Source organism: Chlorocebus sabaeus, chromosome 5 (genome assembly GCF_047675955.1).
Source record: "Chlorocebus sabaeus isolate Y175 chromosome 5, mChlSab1.0.hap1, whole genome shotgun sequence".
Taxonomy (NCBI): Eukaryota; Metazoa; Chordata; class Mammalia; order Primates; family Cercopithecidae; genus Chlorocebus; species Chlorocebus sabaeus.
Window position 1 is genome coordinate 13,019,133 of NC_132908.1, and position 24,731 is coordinate 13,043,863.

At 41.1% G+C, this 24,731-nt stretch overlaps 1 long non-coding RNA gene across 1 annotated transcript in view; it reads left to right on the forward strand.

Annotated features, from left to right (window-relative positions):
* The first annotated feature begins 445 nt into the window (after nt 1-445).
* The window catches only part of LOC103228573 (uncharacterized), a 69,561-nt gene continuing 45,275 nt past the window's right edge, over nt 446-24,731 (forward strand). The window contains exons 1-4 of the long non-coding RNA XR_495652.3: nt 446-618; nt 1,272-1,382; nt 4,470-4,601; nt 12,651-12,841. This is a non-coding gene — a long non-coding RNA (uncharacterized lncRNA). The remainder of the gene's footprint in view (nt 619-1,271; nt 1,383-4,469; nt 4,602-12,650; nt 12,842-24,731) is intronic.

A 24,731-nucleotide genomic window follows, 5' to 3' on the forward strand; every position in this document is an offset into this window, starting at 1 on the left:
TACCATCCTCCAGTAGAAGCTGTATGAAGTTTCTCAGGAAATGTTTGGCCACTTATTGTCACCTCTTGGAATCTGCTACTGAACATCTCCTTCTTGGGGCTAGGCACGAATATTGTAGCCAGTTCTCCCTTCTTGATGGAACCAAATGAGGTGCTTATATTTTTATGCATTTTTAAAACCTTTTCTTTCCCCTACTTACTCTTCTACACCTTTAAAATTTTTTAATATTTTTATTTATTCAAAAATAAGAAAAGTTGCTTCTCAGAATAGGAGATTTGAAAAAAAATCAGAAAAGTTATAAAAACTTTAGATTAGGCATACCTCATATGTGTGTTATGAGGTGTTAATTCTGAAAGTTGCTTTGGGGAATAAAAGTTAACAATCCAAGATAGAGAAACTCTAATTTCGGTATTCTTCTTTTGAATTTAATATCTATAGAATTTAATGTATGAGGAGTGTGTTAGTCTGTTCTCTTGCTGCTAATGAAGACATACCCGAGACCGGGTAGTTTATAAAGGAAAGAGATTTAATGGACTCACAGTTCTACATGGCTGGAGAGGCCCCATAATCATGGTGGAAGGCAAAGGAGAAGCAAAGACACGTCTTACATGGCAGCAGGTAAGAGAGCTTGTGCAGAGGAACTGCCCTTCATAAAACCATCAGATCTCTTGAGACTTATTCACTACCACAAGAACAATATGAGGGAAACCGCCACCATTATTCAATTGTCTCCATCTGGCCCCATCCTTGACACATGGGGATTATTACAATTCAGGGTGATATTTGGGTGGGGTCACAGCCAAAGCATATCAGAGAGTCGTACATTAAAGGCTCTGAAAATTCTGTAACAAAGAAAACATATTAACCAAACACAGTTAACCCAATATCTTCCACATTTATTTCACCACGCGTTGAACTGTGCTAAAGTCCTTGTGTTAAGATCTCATTTCAGGGGCAAGAAAACACCATAAATCTTAGCTTTCTTGCCCCGAAAATGAGACCCTAAGACAAGGACTTCAGCACAGTTAGTTCACTGAGAGAAGATTTCAGGAAAGAGAAGTGAGGAAGTGGGAAAAGTGAGGCAGGATAGGAGGACAGCCAATCAAAGTGTATTAATGAATCAGTTACTGCTGTGGACAACTGGGCTTCAGTCTTGCTGGAACCCTAAAGACGCATCTAGAATGCATCACAGAATTGTCCTTTTGGAGGATAGAAAGGCTGAGGCATTTATCCACGGACTCACATCACTTATTATTTGTTTTTCTGTGTAGGTCTAAGTTGATCAGCTGATGGAGAGAAAACGCAACACACCCTTAATAGGGGGCTGGCAATGGAGCATGGAACTGTCAGCCACGGCAGTGCTGAAATAGGGAGGACTGAAGGTACGCGGTGTGGCCATCACAAGTTCTTGCTACATTGTATAACATTTTTTAAATGTTTTAAAATGCTAATTTATTAACATCCACACAAACTTGCAATCTATGTACATAATTTAGGAAACACCGTTCTTTTAAATTATTCATGTTTTTCTAGATCCGATTCTCCCCTTTTTCCTCATGGGAATATAAGCGTTGACAAATGCTAGAAAGTAGATGAGTGTGTGTTCCTTCCAAGGTGAAGTGGAAAAAGTCTCTGCACAACTCGCCCTCTCTGCTTCCCCCGCAGTGACAACCCTGGAACGCATCAATTGAGGCGACCACAGGAAGAAAGCAGATCAGATCCCTGAGCAAACTTGAAAGGGACTGCCCCAGTGAGCTACCTGACCTGCAATGGACTTTGAGTGCGCAAGAAATCAGCTTTCATGTGTCAATCCACTGGAATTTAGGGTTTTTGCTTAACCGCACCAAAGCCTAGCCCACCCTGAGTAACACAACAGCCTTAGAGAACACAGCCACAGATAAGCAAAAGTCACAGTAATCTAAGATATTCCTTACACAGAATATCTGATACGGGTCAGCTAGTGTTATAGCAAGAAAAACAAGGAGAGGACAAAGAAACACTGACCATTGCCTGTTCTTCTTAGTGTAACTCACAGAGAATCACAAAGACAAGGCAAGGAAGGGTCAGTGAGTGACCCAAGCTCTGCATGAAAGTGTCCTGTTTCTGAAGAATGAGATGGTCTAGAGGAGGGTGTTCCATTTTATGGGAGCAGATATGCACAAACTCTTCTTGAAAAGAAAAGGAGAGCTTAGTGCTGTGTTTTCATGCCCTGCTTCTGACTGTTTAAGTGGGCTCATTGATCTGGAAAACATACACTTGCTGGCCCACAGATGTGAAAAATTGAAGTGATGTCACCTACCCTTGCTTATTCTAATTTGCTTTCACTACAATTTCCTATCTAAACTAGCTCTGAAATTTTGGCTCTGGCAACTCTTGTTCAAATATTGTCTCCTCTGTCCCCTCATTTGGGGAATCTAATTAAGCATGTATTTGCCTGTTTGAATTCATCCCTTCATTTAGAGCTTATTAACGTTCTGCTAATTTTTTTTTTTTTTGAGATGGAGTCTTGCTCTGTTGCCCAGGTTGGAGTGCAGCGGCTCGATCTTGACTCACTGCAAGCTCCGCCTCCTGGGTTCATGCCATTCTCCTGCCTCAGCCTCCTGAGTAGCTGGGACTACAGGTGCCCACCACCATGCCTGGCTAATTTTTTTGTATTTTTAGTAGAGATGGGGTTTCACTGTATTAGCCAGGATGATCTCAATCTCCTGACCTTGTGATCTGCCCACCTCGGCCTCCCAAAGTGCTGCAATTACAGGCGCCCACCACCACGCCCAACTATTTTTTCTTTTTCTTTTCTTTTCTCTTTTTTTTTCGTGTGTGTGTGTATTTTTAGTAGATACAGATTTTACCGTGTTAGCAAGATGATCTCAATCTCCTGACCTCGTGATCCGCCCACCTCAGCCTCCCACAGTGCTGGGATTACAGGTGTGAGCCACCGCGCCTGGCTTCTGCTAAAATTTTTAAATGATCTTTTCTCTTTTAATTTCATTTTTGATAGTTTCTCTTGCTATGTCTTCAAGTCTTTTCTTCTATCACATTTAATCTCCCATTAATTCTATCTACTGTTTTTAAAATCTCATGCATTGTAGTTTTCATCTCGAATGTCTGTGTCTTTTTACTGTGTCCCATGTATCTATTCAAAGTTTTGATATCTTGAATACAGTGATAATAACTATTTTAATGTACTTGCATGTTAATTCTAACATCTAGGCCAGTGCTGGATCAGTTTCGATTATTTAATTATTCTCCTCACCGTGGGTCATATTTTTCTGCTTCTTTATATGCCTGTTAATTTTTGATTAGATGCCAGTCATTGTAAATTATGCCTTGTTGGATTCTGAATATCTTTCTATTTCTGTAAGTATTCTTGAGTTTTGTTATGGGGCATAGTTAAATGACTTGGAAAAGTTTTATTCTATCAGATTTTGCTTTTAATATTTATTAGGCAGGACTAGAACAGTGGTCAGTCTTGGGCTAATTTGGGCTATTTTCCACTGCTGAGGCAAGATACTTCTCTTTAAAGTCATTACTTCATATGTCTGATACGGTTTACTTTCTTTGTTCTTTTCGTTCCTTTTACTTCTTTTCTTTTTTTTTTTTTAATTTTTTGAGGGGGGTTGTTTCAGGTGAGAAAGTAAATCTAGTCCCTGTTAATCCATGTTGACTGGAAGCAGAACTGTGACTGATTTTAATTCTTATCAAAGTTCCCTTTGGAATTCGTGATTAAACATGCCTTCTTGGGTTTGGCCCACTGAGTTGAATAACTGATTTTTCCTTTTTCTGGCCTTTCCCAGAGTCCCTGAAATACCCACCCTTCCTCAGTTTCTTTTGTCACACCAACACTCTTCATTAAGCTGTCAACTATCTAATGCAGGCTTTCTCTAGAAGACATTGCCAATTGCCTACCTAATAGTTATCCCTCCCACTTGTTTGCTAGGTAATAAAACTTGATATTGTTCAGGGAAGCAGTTTTCCTCAGCTAAGTCTTACCTCTCTGGACTTCATTAAATCTAGCAGTAGCCACAGGAAAGTTGTGTGTGTGTGTGTGTGTGTGTGTGTGTGTGTGTGTGTGTGTGTTTTAAATAACAGAGCTACTCTTGCATCTGATTTTTTACTGTTTGGAATTTGGGTGCAATGCCTGGAGATGCAACATCAATCTTGCAACCAGAAATACATATATGACATATATCATATAATACCAGATAGTGCTATTTATATACAGTAAGAAGTGAATGGTGCCACTGCCTGATGCTGTGCAACGTGCAGTATATGTGGCCATACTCAGAAGCCCTAAAAAGAAGGATGAAGATGCAGGAAGACAGAAGGGCTCTGGGTATAAGCCCTAGACTGACTTCTTGCTGTGTGAGAAAAAAATACCCCTTGCCTGTTTAAATCATCTTTTCTTGGTTTCTTTTACTTGCAGTTGAGCATAATCCTGACTTACATCCCTCTTCTTCTTTCCTCTACAGGTAGCAGAATATTGGCGTGTAGCGCTACTCAAAACATAGAAAGCAGAAATAAATCAATTCTGCCTGGAGGACCTCCTCCATCTCAACACCCAGTGGTTTTGACAGAATTGATATAGAAATAGAAACTTCAAGGTGAGAACTTTTTATTTAATGCAAAGTAATAAATGATTTAAGAAACTACATTTGTTGCATCTTATGTACGTGTCAGATAGTGGGTTAAGAAGTGCTTTACGTGAATTATACCATTTAATCTTCAAAACTACATTAAGATGCAGGGATTTATATATTTATCCAACCAATATTTATAAATTATTAGAACTGTTCTAGGTACTGTGGATCTAGCCATGAATTACAAGGTACTTTCTATCCATGGAGTTACAGCCTGGTGAGGGAGACCAGCAACATCAAACAAATAAATAAAATAAAAATAGAAGACTGTGAACAAATCTCTGAAGATTATTAAATCATCTGATGTGATAAAGATAGTGACTATTTTAGAGCAGCTCACTGGGGAAGGCCTCTCTGAGGAGGTGCCTTTTAAGGTAAGAAGTCTGAATGACAAGAATAAGACAATCATGTGAAAATCAGGGCATTTCAGGCAGAGGTTATAGCGAGTGCAAAAGGCCTTGAATTGAGAAGATCGTGGTGAGTTGAAGAAACAGCAAAAAGGTCCTGTGTGTTTAGGGATTGAAGATGAAAGGGGATGCAGCTGTAGGTACCGACAGGGGCACAGCCATGAAGGACTGGGTAAACCAAGGTCGGGAGTTTTGTTCCATTCTAAGAGGAGGGCTGTGATTTGTTTTATATTTTACAAAATCAATCTGGCTCTTCTTTAGTGAATAAATAGATTATGGGTGGGGAAAAGACTGAAAGCAAGACAATGAATTAGGAAGCTTTGCAACCATTCAGAAGATGAAAGGACTTGGCTGGGATGGGGTGATAGGAAAGATGAAGGGATGGAGATGAATTTGGACTGTTTTGGAGGTGGAGTTCTCAGAGCTTATTTAGGGATTGGCTTACAGGCGATGAGAAAAAGGAATCAAAGATTGCTGTTAGGGTTTTGACTAAGGAATTATCATCCCCATGCCATAAATGAGGAAGCATATACATGTATGTTTAATATATATATTAATATATATGTTTCATATATATATATGAAACAATTATATATGAAAGAGATTACGAAGTTTGCCAAAGGTCACACAGGTAGCCCATGACATTCATTTATTATGTATTTATTTATTCATTTGACAAATATGTGTCAGGCACAGCAGAAATAGGAGTGATCAAGACAGTCATGGTCCCTCATGGAATTGAAACCAACTCAATAGTCACATAGACCAATAGTCCCCAACGTTTTTGGCACCAGGAACCAATTTCATGGAAGACAATTTTTCCACAAACCGGGGTTGTTGGGGGATGATTTGGGATGATTCAAGCACATTACATTTATTATGCATTTTATTTCTATTATGATTACATTGTAATATATAATGAAATAATTATACAACTCACCACAGTGTAGAATCAGTGGTAACCCTGACCTTGTCTTCCTGCAACTAAACAGTCCCAAATGGGCATGATGGGAGACAGTGACAGATCATCGGGTATTAGATTCTCATAAGGAACAGGCAACCTAGATCCCTCGTATGTGCAGTTCACAATAGGGTTCGTACTCCTATGAGAATTGAATGCTGCTGCTGATCTGGCAGGAGGCAGAGTTCAGGTGGTAATGCCAGCTACGGGGAGCGCCTGTAAATACAGAGGAAGCTTTGCTTGCTCACCACTCACCTCCTGCTGTGTGGCCCAGTTCCTAACAGGCTACAGACCATCACCCATCTGTGGCCTGAGGGTTGGGGGAGATCCCTGACATCGACATTTTTTTTCCCCAGTAAACATATAAATTGACCCTTCTAGTCTTAAAGCTTGAAGCTTAGATTTGTTTTATCTGAGTTCCTTCCTCAGGAAAGGATCCCTGCTCCCCTGCCCCAGCCTCTCAAAAACTGTCAAAGAGCTGAAACTCACCAGATCATCACATCCAGGCAATGAGAAGCCAGACCACTTATTCATCCTGATTGCTTTCTTACCCCTCCCAAGTTACATTTCTTTCCTACTATGTAAACCCCTAACTTTAGTCAGTCAGGGAGATGGATTTGAGACTGACCTCCCATCTCCTCAGCTGCAGCACCCAATTAAAGCCTTCTTCCTTGGCAATAATCAATGTCTCAGTGGTTGGGTTTCTGTACAGAGAATAACAGGACCTAGACTGAACCCCTGGTGTTTCAGAGGATATTTTACTGCATTGTTAAAGTGATTAGGAGGATTTGAAATTCAAAGTCAGTCATGGTAAGTCAAAGTTCATACTTTGGTTTATGTGATGTCTGATGGAATTTCCTGGTGTTTGAAAGGGGACACCCAAGGATCAGGACTGTACAGACCCTCCCGCCCATCCCACTTAGCCCATCTTGTTCTTTGCTTGAATTTTGTCACTCAGCCTCAAGCACTCCTAGTTTTGTTCTTGTTTTTGTTTTTGTTTTTCCTTTTGAACACTCTTCCCATATGGATTCACTGGTGATTACTGCAGGAGTCTTGGTAAACACTTATTGCATCCCTACAATGTGTCAGGCACTGCACTTGTCACTGGAGAAATAAAAAATGAGTAATAGATCTCCCTGTCTACAAGGAGCCCACCATCTAGTTGGAAAATATAATCATAAACAATTATTTCAGTGCAGTAGAATTAGGGCCATGACAGAGGCACAGGACATTGTTGGGTCACACGGGAAGGTACCTTACATAGACTGGGCAAAAGTTATTAGAAAAGCTCTCTCAGAGGAAGTGACAGAGAAAAAGGAAAAGGAAGTGGATTTTGCCATGCAAAAGAAAAGAAAAAGAATTCTAAGGCAGACAAAGCAATCCAAGTAAAATCACAGAGGCTTGAAACAACATGGCAAGTGCAGGGAACTATGATGTGCTTGGACCATAAAGTGAAAAAGGGGGTGGGAGGAGGTGAGCCTGGAGAAAGAGATCCCAGCCTGGCCCCAAAGGCAAGTCATTTCAAAACCTCTTTGCACTACACTTTTTCTCTCTCCTTTCATTCTTCCAAAACGAAACAAAAATATTTCCCAATGCAGACTGCCAACTGAAATCTGCACCTTAAAAGGCTAGATTGGGCCGGGCGCGGTGGCTCACGCCTGTAATCCCAATACTGGGAGGCCAAGGCAATTGGATCACTTGAGGTCAGGAGTTCGAGACCAGCCTGACCAACATGGTGAAACCCTGTCTCTATTAAAAACACAAAAATTAGCCAGGCATGGTGGCAGGCACCTATAATCCCAGCTACTTGGGAGGCTGAGGCAGGAGAATGGCCTGAACCCGTGAGGCGGAGGTTGCAGTGAGCTGAGATCATACCATTGCACTCCAGCCTGGGCAACAGAGCAAGACTTCATCTCAGAAAATAAATAAAATAAACAAAAGGCTAGGTTGTGTTGGTTTTCTCCCCCCTCTTATTTTCTGGGGACCTGCTACTTTCTGATCATGGATCCTCTTTTGTCTGAACAACATCACGTTTTCCTCTGAAATCCTTTCTGTCTGTCTTCCATCCAGTTGTTTCTTTAACTGAAAAAGGAAGCTGCCAGGGGAAACATGTCGGGGTCTTGACAGCATCTGCTGTCTGTGTATATTTCAAAACACATAAAAGAGATCCTGAGTCACTGAGGGGCATCCTCCTGTTTCTTATGTTTTCTGTTTCAAATATTGCCTCCAAAGCTCACCTCTCAGTGCTGAGAGTTTGGGGGCTTCTTCATGGAGTTATAGAGTCATGTTTAGGGAACTCTACTGGGTTAGGCCCTTGAAAACTTTTGCCTTGTAAAGAAAAAAAAATTTAATTATTCTTCTGAGTGCTCTCATCCTTTTTTATCTCCAACACACACTTGCACACACACACATGCACACACACGCACATACACATTCCCAAGTTCTTTTATTTTTTTCCACATAAATGCAAACTCTTGTAGGAATCTCTGAGAACGTGCCCCATTTTAGAGTTTTGGTCTACCAGGGTTTGAGCTGTAAACCTTGAGAAACCTGTCTTCTCCCAGATCCTACTGCAGGAGCAGTTCAGGGAGGACTCCCTATAGTCATTTTATGCTCAAGGTTTATTTTAATGCCTTTATCCCATATTTTAAGAGACTGCTCTGAGAATTTTAAAAATATACCCCTCTTTTCATTACCAAGATGACCTGTAAGAATTTATAAAATGTAACAATAGAGCCCTTTTTTTAAAGCCAGAGAAATGAAAGAAATAAGAGAGCGGGAGAAGGAGAAGGAGAGGGGGAGAGAGAGCTAGAAAGAGAGAGAGAATGAGGGAGGAAGAGAAGAGGAAGATGAGACCAAGAGAAAAGATAAGATGTAAATGTACAGTCAATAAGATGACATGCTAGCATGAAAACAGGATTTTTAATTTGGCTCTGAGCTGTCTGGAATCCTAAGAAAAAAATATGTACTTGCAAATCAGTGGTGTCTTCACAAAGCAAAAGATTACACCCTAAGAACCAGGCTTTCCCTGTTGTTTAAGTCAAATCCCTTTTGACCTAATTCTTAGGGTCCTATAGCTCTGGACTCCTTTGGGCCAGACTTGAACTCTATAGTTTACCCACTAGAAACCTTGGAATTCCTTGTGCATCAGTTCCTGCAGCTGTAAAATGCAAGCATTGAATTAGATCATCCTGGAAGGTCTGTTCCACTCTAATAGTGTAGGATTTTGTAAATAATTTATTTATGATTTAGTTGGTACTTCTGCCTAACATATTCTATAAACCTTCACCCACCTTTTGAAAAACAACAGATCTTTCTAGATTTCATCTCCTTACATGAGTATTAGCCTTTCTACATCGGTACAACCTAGATAATTGGAAAAGGAAGGATGTTAAGAATGCAGGCTCGATGACTGGACTTGGATCTAATGAATCCTAATATCTGGGGGTGGTACTTGGGGGTGTGTAGTCAATAAGCCACCTGGGCGATTCAGATCCACCATTAGTGCATCTGATGTTTCTGCAGGTAACACATTGTATTAGTGTCCTATTGCTGCTGTGAAATATTATCATAAACTCTTTGTCTTAAAACAACACAAGTCTGTCATGTTTACAGGTCTGTATGTGTTTAGAAGTTCCAAATTAGTTTCATGGGGTGAAAATAAAGGTGCCAGCAAGGCCTCCTACTGGAAGAATCCCATTCCTTGCCTTTTCCAACTTCTAGCAGCTACTCACATTCCTTGGCTTATGGTCCTGCACGGCTCCTATCTGTTTCCTCTGTCTCATTCCTCTCACTGACTCTTAATCTAACTCTCCTGCTTCCTTCTTTTAAGGGCCCCTGTGATTACTGTGAGCCCTCTTGGATAATCCAGGATAATCTCCCTGTCTCAAGATTCTTAATTCCATCATGTCTGCAAAGCCACTTTTGCCATGTAGGTAACATATTCATAGGTCTGGGTACTAAGATAAAGACATCCTTTGGATGTTCTTATTCAGCCTGTATCACATACTGCCTTGATTTTGCTGAGGCTGATACAAGGGGCCCCAGAATTTGTTGCTGCAAATTTTCTCTATAAAATCCAATAAACTGACTCTAGGAGATGTCACTGAAGCACTTGCTAAAAATATTCTATATTCCACGAGGTAACCTGCAATCACCTGTATCATTTAGAACCCTCCATTTCATCATGCAATTAATTATTTAATATATATATACTTTCATTATTCACCTGTTAACTCCATAATATGCCAATCACGAGCTGGTTTGCAGCAGTCACATTCCCTTGATCACAGCTGCATGAGGATGTGATTAACTGGAAAACAGGGAGACCAGAGACACGATCAGAAATGACGTCATGCAGCCCATGCCATCGCAGTACAATTGTCAGGTTTGCTGGTGGTTTGGTAAAGCTGGTTCATTTCTATTCCCTTTGCCAGGGATTCCCACGTGTGTGAAAACTGGACCAACAGTGGTGGAGTTCCATTTCCTGGTTCCATTTCCTATGTTCTTCTCCGAAGATAGAATAGTGTCTATTAAGACAAGACGGTTTAGGAGCCAGACTGACCTGAATTACCATTCTGCCTTGGCCACTTCTAGCTGCATTGGGTTTGGCACACTACTTAACCTCTCTGGGCCTCAGTTTTGTAATCTGAAAAATGGGATCTCATAGCTATTAACTAGCAGCAAAGACTGGACCATGAGGCCTCCCTCTCTGGACCCCATGTTTTGCTTGGTGTGAGGTGTAATGGGGTTTTTTATTCTCTAAAATGCCTTAATTTTTGTTTTGGGCCTCAATTCCAACATGCAGAGAAAACAAGGCTTGGGCTATTTAGGGTTTTTATCCTCTCTTTTTTCAAGGGGTTGAGGCTAAGTTCTGGGGCATGTGGACTGACATCATACTGAAGACGTCATTAGCAGTCGGGGCCAGCTCCTCCTGAGAACTGCTCTATTTCATCTGGTCAAAGCCAGGACAACTCCAGGCCTCAGTCACTCTCAGCCTCTCTTGAATGTAGGAAATACTTGGTTGCCCTTTCTCTAGGCTTGAGGAACAGGGAGAGAATGCATTCCCCACTGTGTCAGCGTGCATCTTGCTGGTCACTCAGAACCTTGAGGTTCTTTGCGTATCTACCTCAGAACAATTGGTCAGGGCAACCCCACTTCCATTTTTCCTCTGCTATTCCCTGATGACACAGGAATAGGGAATAGCATGCCCCATCCTAGGGTCTTGCCATTTTTCACCTGTGCTTTTTCTACCACACCATGCTTTGCACCCTCTGGAGCAAACCATATCGGCCTCTCATCCAAGCTGCTCTGGAAGCTTTCTTTCATAGGCGGCCAGAAATAAGGGGCTGAGAATGGTGCAAGAAAACCGTCAAGAGTAGAGCTCCTAAAACCAGTGACACCTTTGCTAGAAGACAAGTTATATGTGCGTCCATCCCCGACAAATCACTCCTTGGCAGAAGGAACTCAGAAGGCGGTGGAGGGGTTGTAGACAGGATAAAACACTCATGCTTAATTGCCTTGGGAGGGTCAGAAACAAGTCTCTGTTCAGTTTAGTCAAGCTAATTAGTTAGAAAAGAATGTGCTCAGCATATAAACAAAAGCCTTTTTTCTATAAGCAATTAGGAACCACCCTAATCTTACTCATTTAAACACACACCCAATCACAAAGCTGGAAAGACACCAAAGAGTTGGAAAGACACCAGAGTTGGGGCTGAACAACAGCTTTTGCTAAGTTTCAAACCTTCACAATTAAAGACTCATCTTCCTTTCTGAAAAGCTTCTACTCTTGGTGAACCCCTGAGTGTTCATTTCCAATTTGTTTTTGACCAGGCAGCATTATCTGTGTACTTTCTAGAATTTTCATGACATTCTTGCATTTTTTCTCATCACCAAAGTATTTATCATATTTATCATGTCTATGTGTTGGGTACATTGAAGGTCTTCTAGCTATTTGGAAAAAGTACTACCCATTTTGTTAACTATAGTCACTGTACTATGCTAGCAAACATTACAACATACTCCTTCCATCAGACCGTATGTTTTACTCATTCACTCTTAAGTTTAGCAGTGATGGTATCAGGCTGTCCTCAACCATGCTGTAGAGGTGCATCCTCTCTGCTTCCACTACAGCCTTTTGTCCTCTCTCCGTCTCACATTCATACGCTGTTTTGTAATTGATGGCTTATGTGTCTCTGTCCAGTAATCAATGTGAGACCAGTCTTATGTCTACCACTGTGTCCTTGGTATCTTGTACCATGCCCAGCGCATAGACGCTACTGGATAAATTATTGTTGAGTGAATGAACAAATGAATGAATGAATGAATGAATACCTTTTCTGGGAGGAAAGGTCAAAGGTATCAGAGGTCATTGCCAGGGTGATGAGGATCTGCAAATCTGCAAAGCAAATAACACTGAGAATGGAAGCTATCTTCCCCCCAAATTTCTATGAAATTGAGTGTCAAAATTGAAGTGGAAATGAATCACAATATGGTAGGTCTCTCATTGTACACACTTTGATTGAACAATCAGGGCCAATATTTTTTGAACACTTATCACATGCCAACCACTGACACAGCACTCTTTACATGCATTCCTTCCTCTCTCGGGTACTTGGACTGAATGTCTTCCACTGACCCTTCCAGATCCACATCTGTGCTTTTCCATCCCTGCCCTGGTGCTGGAATGCCAACCTGTACAGACTGCATAGTTCCTCTTGCTCTCCAGCTTCTAGATGGATTCAGCCACTGGGAGGCATCAGCAGAAGTCAGAGAAGAGGGTAAAATGCAGTCCAGGTGTTTCGTCTGCTGGCTCTTTCCCTGCCAAGTCACCGTGGGTGAGTTAACTGTATCTACTGAAGACCTTAGGGCCTGTCTTGCAGCCTTCTCCATACAGTTGCCTTTTCTGGATGCCAGTAACCCCCTCTTTCTCTTGCCCTTACGGGCTTAGAGATGTATCAGCTGCCTTCTGTTATTACCCCAGGGGTATTCACCATGCCATGTGGGTTTCCTTAAATCCTGTCACCCTTTTCTCATAACAGTTATGTCATTAATAGCGCCGTTTTAAAGAAAGGACACTAAGTCTTAAAGAGATTAAGAGACACTTCAAGGTCAGGTGTGGTGGCTCATGACTGTAATCCTAGCAGTTTGGGAGGCTGAGGCAGGAGGATCACTGGAGCCCAGGAGTTCAAGACCAGCCTGAGCAACATGGCAAGACCCATCTCTACAGAAAAGTAAAAAATTTAGCTGGGCATGATGGCACATGCTTGTAGTCCCAGCTACTCAGAAGGCTGAGGCAGGAGAACCACTTGAACCCAGGAAGTCAAGGCCGCAGTGAGCCCTGTTCATGCCACTGCACTCCAGCCTTGGCAACAGAACAAGATCCTGTCCCTAAAAAAAAAAAAAAAAGAAAAGAAGAAAACAGAGAGAGACGTGTCCAAGGTCGCAGAGTCCGTAGGAGCAGATCCTCCAACCTAGATCCATCTAACTCTACTGCTAATGCTTCCCTTATGCGATATTCAAGGGGAGAGAGTGGCCGGTGCCCCAACGCTGAGATGTAACTCAGAGAAAAACGATCTGGAGCAATGTTTAGTGGGAGCCAAGAGCAGAGTTCTCATTTCAGACCTCCGCTTCCACAGATGGGCACTTAGAGTTTGGCTCTGGGGGATGGTGGTGGTTCACTGAGAGTTCAAACCCCATCACAGACACATGTGGGTGAATAAAGTGGCAGGGTCTTTGCTTCTTCCAAGTGCCTGATACAGGCTTGCAGATGCGTGGGGGTGTGAACAACAGAGCCTCAAGTGGATTTCACTCTTGGATGTAGCCTATAAATATGTATGTTGGGTACCATGAATCATTTAGGGCTGGATTGGTTGCAGTTTCTCATTTTTTAAGGGATGGTTTCATGACTCAGAGATACTGGCATGCACCCCCGAGGCCAGAGTAGAACCAAACACTTTACAGAAATTGGAAGGAAACAAAATATTTGCTGCCTAGCATTACTCTGAGAACTTTTTCTAAGTTTGAAAAGATACAAGGGCGCAGAGAGCAGGTCACAAATAAGCTTCACTCAGGGTGTGGTATTTTGATATGTATTTGACTCGTTTTTGACCACAATCCCTGGCTCCTAACTTCCATAGCCTTTGTTCCAGTCTTTTGTTAGAATGTCGGGCGTGCCAGGCATCAGGAAACAGAAGCTCTCTGACTTTCCCCAGCCCTCCTCTCACTCTAATCCTTCTCCAGTCTTTCTGACTGTGGGTCTTAAGACCAACACTCCCCAGAGAAAGTCCTGCTTTATACCCTGGGAAAAGGAAGACTGAGGTCATGAATCTTCCCTAAAAACATAAGAGAACTGGGTCCAGGGATCTTTTGGATAACTGAACATGCAGAGGTTTCTGAAGGGTGGCCCCCAGGGAGAGCATGGAAGCTCTGTGTCCCTTCTCCCATACCTCATCCTACACGTCTCTTCCTCTGGATCCTTTACAATATCCTTTACAATAAACTGAGTTCTGTGAGATGCTCCGGTAAATTAACAAAAAAACAAACAAATAAACAAACAAAAACAAAAAAAAAAAAAAGAGAGAGAAAGAAGGTATAGAGAGGATTATTGCAGATCCCCACTGAGCATTTGCTATGCCTGGCTGTAGAGGAGATTTTTATACGCATTCTACTAAAAAAAAGAATGGTTGGTTCCAGAAAATATTTCTTTCCATTTTATAAGTGGGCAAAATCAAATCAGAAATGATATGGAGTAAAAATGAGTTGGCAGCAAGTCTAAAATTATTTCAAAATACTAAGTTAAACCAAGTTGATAGATGTTAGTCTGCCACCAGGATGCTGACTCTTGGTTGTAAGTGATAGAAACCCAAGGAGGGATTCATGGAAACCTCAGTTTGAAGCTGGTCAGAATTGTTTTTTTGTTTTTGAGACAGGGTTCTGCTCTTATTGCCCAGGCTGGAGTGCAATAGCATGACCTCAGCTCACTGCAACCTCCGTCTCCCAGGTTCAAGTGATTCTCCTGCCTCAGCCTCATGAGTACCTGGGATTACAGGCATGCACCAACTAATTTTGTATTTTTACACCCAGCTAATTTTGTATTTTTAGTAGAGACAGGGTTTCTCTATGTTGGTCAGGCTGGTCATGAACTCCCGACCTCAGGTGATCTGCCCGCCTCGGCCTCCCAAAGTGCTGGGATTACAGGTGTGAACCACCGCACCCAGCCCACTTCTTTCTCTTGAGGTTATTTGCTTCTTGGTTCTGCACCGGGCTAGGCTAAGTAGTTGCCAGCCCATTTTTCAGGTTCCTTTCCTGAATGAATGATTTCCACCTCTTTCTTCATTGCTTCTACAGTCATCCCTTGGTATCTGAGAGGGATTTGTTCCAGGACCCTGGGAGATACCAAAATCTGCAGATGCTCAAGTCGCATATATGAAATGGCATAATATTTGCATATAACCTATACATATCTCTGTGTGTTAGGCCATTCTTGCATTGCTACAAAGAAATACCTGAGACTAGGTAATTTATAAAGAAAAGAGATTTCATTGGCTCACAGTTCTGTAGCGTGTACAGGAAGCATCACATAGGCATCTGCTTCTGGTGAGGCCTCAGGAAGCTTACAATCATGGCAAAAAATGAAGGGGGAGCAAGTGTCTCACACGGCGGGAGCAGGAAGGAGGTGGGGTTGCCACACACTTTTAAATGACTAGATCTTGCAAGAACTCAGACAGAGAGCTCACTTATCACCAAGGGGATGGCACAAGTCATTCATGACAGATCTGTCCCCAAGATCCAAAAAGCTGCCACCAGATCCCACCTCCAACATTTCGGATTACAACTCAACATGAGATTTGGATGGGACATCCAAACTTTATCACTCCATATACTTTAAATAATCTCTAGATTACTTATAATACTAATATAATGTAAATGCTATGTAAATAGTTACTATACTGCATTGTTTTTAAGTTTGCATTATTTTCATTGTTATATTGTTATCTGTTTTTCCCGGATATTTCCTACTGTGGTTGGTTGAATCTGCAACATGTAACCCGTGGATAGAGAGGACTGGCTCCATGTGCATTTAGGCCAAGATAGTTTGGGTTGGGCCAATGCAATTATTTGGGAAAGTGCTGGATGGCAGGGACACTTTGGAATCAGAAAGGAGAATCTCTTTTAAAGCAAGGAATCTCACTCAGTGAGACCAAAGATAACTTTTAACAAGGTCAATACCTGAACTTGACTCACACCCAAAGTAATAAATGCTAGTGCTCATTCAAACCCTTTAATCTGATGTTTCAAGAAGATAATGGACCACCAGGGAGGTTTGTTAGCCAGTGAACTCAGCCTCCACAGTAATCCTTCCCTGCTCTTCCCACCTGAGCCCCTAATGGCTTTACCTCCTGATCATTCTTTCCTCCAAATTAAATATATATGGTAAAGGATATCAAAATTCCTCAAAATTGCAAAAAAAAAGGAATTAGTTATAATTTTATGTCAAAGAATGTGAAATGTCTATTTAAGGACAAAGTTTTAGTTATAAATTTTCAACTGTTATTGCCCCTCTGTCATACTTCAACATAAATGCTGCATTTTTCTCTATCATCTGGGAAGCTTTCATATGAAGGTTTCTTTATTCTCATGACTAATAGCTGATTCTATAAGTACCCTCTTACATATACACTACTGTTGCATATACAATAGTCCATAAGATTATAATACTCTCTTTTTACTGTACTTTTCTATGTTTAGATATGTCTAGATACACAAATACTTACCATTGTTACAGTTGCCTACAGTATTTCATATGGTCACATGCTGTGCAGATTTAGAGACTAGGAGAAATAGGCTGTACCATACAGCCTGAATATGTAGTAGGCTATATCGTCTAAGTTTGCGTACGTAAAAGTTTCAATGTTTGCACAATGATCCAATCACCCAACAATGCATTCCTATTTTTTTTTTTCACTCTTATCACCTAAGCTGGAGTATAATGGCATGATCTCTGCTCACTGCAACCTCCACATCCTGGGTTCAAGCAATTCTCCTGCCTCAGCCTCCTGAAGTAGCTGGGATTACAAGCGCCTGCCACCACATCCAGCTAATTTTTTTGTAGTTTTAGTTTAGGAGGGGTTTTACCATGTTGGCCAGCTTGGACTTGAACTCCTGACCTCAGGTGATCCTCGACCTCCCAAAGTGCTGGGATTACAGGCATGAGCCACCGCACCCAGCCTAACAATGCATTCTTTAGACTGTATCTCTGTTGTTAAGTGATGTATAACTGTATGTGTATATATTTTTTTCTCACTTGGTCCCTGATATGGTTTGGCTGTGTCCCCACCCAAATCTCATCTTGAATTGTAGCTCCCATAATTCCCACATCTTGTGGGAGGGACCCAGTGGGAGACAATTAAATCATGGGTGCAGTTTCCCCCATACTGTTCTTGTGGTAGTGAGTAAGTCTCATGAGATTTGATGATTTTATAAGTGGTTTCCCCTTTCACTGGCTCTCATTCATTCCTTGCCTTCCACCATGATTGTGAGGCCTCCTAAGCCATGCGGAACTGTGAGTGAATTAAATCTCTTTCCTTTATAAATTACCCACTCTCAGGTATGTCTTTATTAGCAGTGTGAGAACAAACAACTACAATCCCCCATGAATGCTATGAGATAGATTCTATTATCTTCATTACACAAATGGGGAAACTGAGGCACAGAGTAGTTAAGTAACATTCCCAAGGTCACAAGGCAGATAAGTGGCAGACCTGGGATTGGACCGAGGAAGTCAGACTCCAGAGCCTATCTCTGTACGCCATTGCCTGTGTTGCCTCTGCAGCGCACAGTGTAAAAGAAGCATGCATGGGATACTAGGGGTCTGGTTAAATCGAACAAAATTGGCAATATTCAAGTACTTTAACCTAAAAGATGTCAATTTCATATGGTAGGAATATAGTAATCACACAAGACAGTAAGTCAAAAAGGGCATCCCTGGGAGACGTTGGGCTGCAGCTGAGTTTGTGAAGATAAAGAGGCAAAGAAAGTTTAGGAACAGATGATGATGGCAGAAGCCATAGCAGGAGCAGTTACTGAGGCATGGAAGAGCACAACACAATATACTGGCTGGGACGTTGGGTGTTTGTCGAACAATGGTGGGAAATGAGGGCCAGGCACAGTGACGCACACCTGTAATCCCAGCGCTTTGGGAAGTTGAGGTGGGTGGATTGCCTGAGACCAGCCTAAGTGACATGGAGAGACCCTATCTCTACAAAAAAAAAAAAATTAGCCAAGCGTGGTGGTGTGCACCTGTAGTCTCAGCTCCTTGAGGGGACGAGGTGGGAAGATCACTTGAGCCCACGAGGTCAAGGCTGCAGTGAGCCATGATTGTGCAACTGCACTCCAGCCTGGGCAACATAGTGAGAGCCTGTCAAAAAAAAAAAAAAAAAAAAAAAAAAAGTAAATGAGGACAGAATCTGAAGGCCCTTTGGGTAAACTGAGTCTGAGTCTTTCATCTGGAAACTACAGGCTAGGCTCTCTGATTCTCTGCCCAATTTTCTTCTTGGTGCCATGTATGTATTGATCCACTCAATCTCTTTGGGACCTTCTGTGTTTTCTTCCCTTCTGTAGTGTGCCAGGCAAAGCACTTAGCACTTAGAAGGTGCTTAACAAATGTCTGCTGATTGGCCAACTGACTGCCCAACACTATCCTGTGGTGATGACAATATTACATGCCAGATAAACCAACCAAAGGTTAACTTGATTTCAAACAGGTTGTAATATATTATCTGCTTTCCACTCTTTGGGAGAGGGAAATGTTCTTATTTTTTTCTTTAATTATAAAGGCCCTTTCAAGTTTTAGCAGAGGAAGCAACCCTAAAATCAAAGGCCATATTGCTGCAAGATGTATATTGAAGTTCAGGTTCAACTAATTTGTGTTAAGCACTTACAATATACCCAATACTTTCATGTAACTATGTTCACTGAATCTTAAAAACACTGAAAAATAGACTCTATTGTCTCCATTCTTTACATAAAGAAACTGAGAAAGATGCATTAACAGGCTTGCTCAGAAACAGTGAAGTCAGAATTTGAACTTTGTTCTTTGCCATGGCTTTTCCCCTCTACAAAGATGCGACTGGGAATCCATTGGTGATAAATAGTGATAATGACGATGACGATGATGGTAACGAGGATGATGGTGCCAGTAGCCACAAAACTAGAAAACACTGATTACCTTGTTGTATAACAGATATTGTCATAAGCACTTCAAGGAATAAGTTTGTTTACTTTTCAGAGCCTTTTTTTTTTTTTTTTTTAAACTTTTCAGAGACTTTCCTGATGGGGAAACTCAGGCTAACAAGTGTTAAGTAACCTGTTGAGATTACCTAGCTTACTCATAACAGGACTGGATTTTTTGTTGTTGTTGTTGTTGTTGAGACTGAATCTCACTCTGTCACTGAGGCTGGAGTGAAGTGCCACCATCTGGGTTCCTGCAACCTCTGCCTCCAGGGTTCAAGCAATTATCCTGCCTCTTCCCAAGTAGCTAGGATTACAGGTGCACGCCACCAGGCCTGGTTTTTTTTTTTTTGTATTTTTAGTAGAGACAGGGTTTCACCACATTGGCCAGGCTGGTCTCAAACTCCTGATCTCAAGTGATCTGCCCGCCTCAGCCTCCCAAAGTGCTGGGATTATAAGCATGAGCCACTGCACCTAGCCTGGAATTTTAAAATATTTATTCATTTACCTTTTTTTTTTTTTTTTTTTTTTTTTTTTTTTGTAGAGAGAGGGTTCTCTCTGTGTTGCCCAGGCTTGTCTTGAACTCCTGGGCTCAAGCAATCCTCCTGCCTCAGCCTCCCAAAGTGCTGAGATAACAAGCATGAGCCACCAAGCCCAGCTAAGGGCTGGGATTTTAAACCAGAGGTAGTGGCCTTTTGAATAGAGGTATCTGCCTGTTTTAGATTCCAGAACCCACCTTTGTCCCTACCCACCTCACTCCTCCTGCACCAAGAAGGAAGAAAAAATAAAAGCTTCCCTTGGAGCATCAGGCAAGGCTCTCTGCTTCCGGTGTCACCGTGATAACCAGCCCTAGTCAATTTCCTCACAAGGAAGGGAAAAGCAAACGTCAAACAGAGCTTCCTCAGCAACATTCTGCGGGCAAACACCGGGGACACTGTGCTGGAGCCTCTGTGTTCTCACTTAAATAAGGTGAATCACTCCTGGAATTGGAGCTGGGAGGCGGGCCATGTTCCTAAATAGGTAAGATTAATGGTGTTCTTGGAGAGCCTCTAGGTCACTTCGAAAATTAATCCTTTTTACTTCAGAATCTGAGCTCCTAAATGAGCAGATTAGAAATCAAAAGGGGGAAGCAAATGGGTGTTCTTGGCAAGGGATTTTTAGAGCATTAGAGCATCCTTTTTAGGCTGACATCATCTTATCTCAGCTCTACTGCCCACCTTTTGCTGAGGTCTTGTCCGTTTGAAGACTGTCGGCTGCCAAAAGCATGTAGACCCCAAGAAGCCGGGGCCATGTCAGCCATTCACCACTGTATCCACAGTATCTAACATAGCGTCTGACTCAGAGTGGGAAACTTCCTCATTGTTGATCAGCTCATGGACTGATGGCAGCCATCACAAACAATGCTTTCGTTGGGGCAGAATGCTTTTGTTTCCAGTATTTGATCATTTAAAGCACAATGTTTTGGCCTTTCTGGCAGGAGACATTTAAGCTGAGATTTGAATGACAAGAAACAGCGAGTTATAGGAATATGAAAAAAGAGCATTGCTGGGTAAAGGAACAGCAGATTCTGTGGTTGGAAGGAGTTTAGTATGTTCGAGAAACAGCCAGAGGCCTCTGTGGCTAGAGAGAGGTGGAGAATGAACAGAGTGTGCAGAGATGAGATTGGAGAGCTAGAAAGGGCCAGCTCCTGCTGCAAGAGGATGGATCTGAATTCTTATTCTAAGCGTTATGTAAAGCTATTGGAGAGTTCTAAGGGGGAAAAGTGGGGGAGAGGAGAATGTGTCATTCACTCTGTGTCCCTATTGCTTGGCACATAACAGGTGCTCAGAAACTGGATGAATGAGCTGAGATAATGCATATAAAGTGCTTTTTAAACAATGAAGTGTTTCAGAGATGACACTCATCATCAGTTGGAGAAGAATAAGACACTGCCCCCCAATACCATTCTTTTAGATCACAAAGCTATTACAGATTTCTGGGTAATGAGGGTGGAAATCTAGAGGCACCTGATATTTTATAGTGCCTTATTTCTGTTAAAATAATTTCAAACCACACCAAGATGCAGGATTGCAATAGCACTGGCTAGACTCCAGACAAAATTCCTGTGAAGAATTCACTCTTGGCTACCTGAGGCAGAAGAGCAAGCCCGGGAAGGGAAAAGGTAATGGTTTTTCATGACCCCTGATACCTGAGACACATGGGACTCTGATAGGTAGGAGGCACATTCTAATGAGGTCATGGCTCTTTTATTGACCCAATGCCCCAAATCCTCTCTTTCTTACTACTTTTCACTTGGAGACTGTGATGGCTGAAGTTGTGACATGGTGGAGGATGCAACAGAAAGAGTAAACAGTGGATGCTTACTGGAAGCTGAGATGCAAAATGTGAGAACTGGAGTGGGAGAAACGAGATAGAGAGAAAAAGTGGTAGAAACAGTGTTCCCTGGGTAAGATTTAATGCATCTCTATAGTGCTTTGTCTGGCACATTATAGAAGGCAAGAAGACACAGAAGGTCTGAAAGAGCTTGAGTGGATCAGTACATATATTGCACCAGGAATATAATTGGGCAGAGAATCAGAAGAGTCCATGTTTCCAGATAAAAGGTTCAGACTCAGTTTACTGCAAGAGCCTTCAGGTTCCAGTCTCTGGTCTGGAGATTGTGATGGCTGGAGTTGTGACATGGTGGAGGATGTAACAGGAAGAGTACACAGTGGATACTTATTGCAACCTATGATGCAAGATGTGAGAACTGAAGTGGGAGGAACGACGTAGAGAGAAAGAGTGGTAGAAACAGTATTCCCTAGGTAAAATTTAATGTACCTCTATGTATTAAGTCCTTTGCCTGGCACCTTCTAGAAGGCAAGAAGACACAGAGGGTCTCAAAGCATGTGAGTGGATCAATACATATATTACACCAGGAAAATAATTGGGCAGAGATTCAGAGGAGACCATAGATCCCAGATGAAAGTTCCAGACTCAGTTTACCCCAAGGGCCTTCAGGTTCTGGTCTCTGGTCTGGAGATTTTGATGGCTGGAGTTGTGACATGGTGGAGGATGCAACAGGAAGAGTGAACAGTGAATGCTTATTGCAACCTGAGATGCAAGATGTGAGAACTGAAGTGGTAAGAAAGAAGGATAGAGAAATAGTAGTAGGAACAGTGTATGCTGGGTAAGATTTAATGCACTGGTGCTGCTGAGATGAGAGCTAGACACATATTAAATAATCCATGACTAAATTCTCACTGTATCATCAGTGGGGCAACTATTTCTCCCCTGCCCACACCCAATATATAGCCACCAGGCTTCAGAAGTCTGGCTAACAGCAGAATAGATTAATCAGCCTTTCATCAAAGGTCTGAGGGATGAGGATGCAACAGGATACAGGTGAACAATTAGGGACACTAAAAAAAAAAACCCCAAAAACCCAAAACTCCACCCAATGTGTTGACAGACAAACACCAAGACTGCCTAAATGTTTTCTTACTTTTAAAAAGAAGGAAAAAAAAAATTAAAAACCAACAACCTGGAATCTGAGAAACAACTTCCAATCATAAATGAAAGGGAACATTGCACACAAAATGCACAGAAAGTACACACATTTTAAAGAATTCATTATGAGAAAGAGAAGAAAATTCTACAAAGCATCTGGTATGCTGCCAATAAAATTAAACAAAACATGAACTTATAGGGGAATGGTTAAATAAATTGAGATACGTCCATATGGCAGAATATTTTACAGCCATTATAAACCATGTTTTCAGAAACTAAATAATGGCATAGAAACTTGCTTACAACAGAATGCTATATTTAAAAAGGAGGATTTAAAACCAGTGAATACTAGAAAATCCCTATCTGTGCATGAATGTTCATAGAAGCTTCATTCACAATAGCAAAACCTGAAAACAATCCAAATGTCCTTTAACACGTCAATGGTTATATAAACTCCGTTCTCTCTATACATTGATACATGCAACACCCTGCATGAATGTCCAGGACATTGCGCTTTGCAAAATAAGTCAATCTGACAAGATTACATCCTGTATGATTCCATATATGTGACATTCTTGAAATGACAAAGCTATACAGAGAAGCCATATTATTAGCTTTTGCCAAGGTATAAAGACGGGGTGGAAATATAAAGGGGTAACATGGGGTACCTTTATGATGATGAAATACCTCTGTATTTTGAGTGTCGTCATGATTCCATGAATCTCTATATGGAATAAAATTGCACAGGATGATACACATATACATATATGCACACATGCGGTAATAAACACATGTAAAAAATTGGTGAAAACTGAATAAGATCTGTAGTATAGGAAACAATATTTTACCAGTGGTTAATTTCCTAGTTTTGATATTCTGCTAGTTACACGAGATGGTACCTGAGGAAGCTAGGTGAAATGCACGTGGAACTCTATGTCGTATTTTCGCAATTTCTTATAATTATTTCCAAATAAAAATTAAGAAAGATAATATATACCAAAGAATCCCAATTTCGTTTAAGAACTATAAAGAAAGAAATCCAAATTTTGACTAGAAGAAAATACTCCGTTGTATTGGCAGTGATTTTTCTTTTCTGGTTAACGGGATAATGGTCATTTTTATATTCTTTTGTGTATTTTTCTGTACTTCCAAAACTTTCTGCAGTAATATATGTTACTTTTGTAATCTGAAAAGAACTTATAAGTTCTGATTTTATATACTTGGTGAATGAAAAAAGTAAACATTTAAACGAAAAAGTATATAATAATATTATAAAAGGGAATTAAGAAAAAGAAGGGCAAAAAATAAAATGACCTGATAAGATATGAAAACATGTCAAGGAAATATAAAATGTAATAGAAAAGTTAAATCATACATTGAAACAGTACAAAACACTTTAGAAACTAAACCAATGGTATGTAGGACAAACACACAAACCCTGCCCAGAATGCAGAGTCAAAGATCAAAGACATGAAATAGAGACAAAATAAAAGATGTGGAGAACCAAACATACAGATCCAGCATACCACTAGCTGGTGTTTCTAAAAAAGCTATCCTAAAAAATAGGACAAAAGCAATAATCACAGAGACAAAATAGCAAAACACTGTCCGGATTTATGGATGACCTGAATTTGTAATTCAAATAGATACACTAAATGCCACTGTCTGGAAATATGCATGATAAGGTTTCAGAATTTCAAAGATCAACTTTTTATAGTCTGCATGTAGCCAGGCAGAAAACAAAACAAAACAACTCAAAAAATGTTTTACCTAGAAAGATGAAAACATCAAATTGGTCTCATTTTTTTCCTCCATAACATCAAGTTTTGAGAAGGAAAGATTATGACTCAATCATCTCCACCAAATTTCCAAGTTGTTACAATAATAATAAGGTAATGAGGTAATCATAAGTGATAATAAGGCACTTGATAACTCAACAGTCATTACTAATGAAAACTTAGTACAACTACAATAAGATGAAAGTGCCTCAGTACAATTATTTAACCA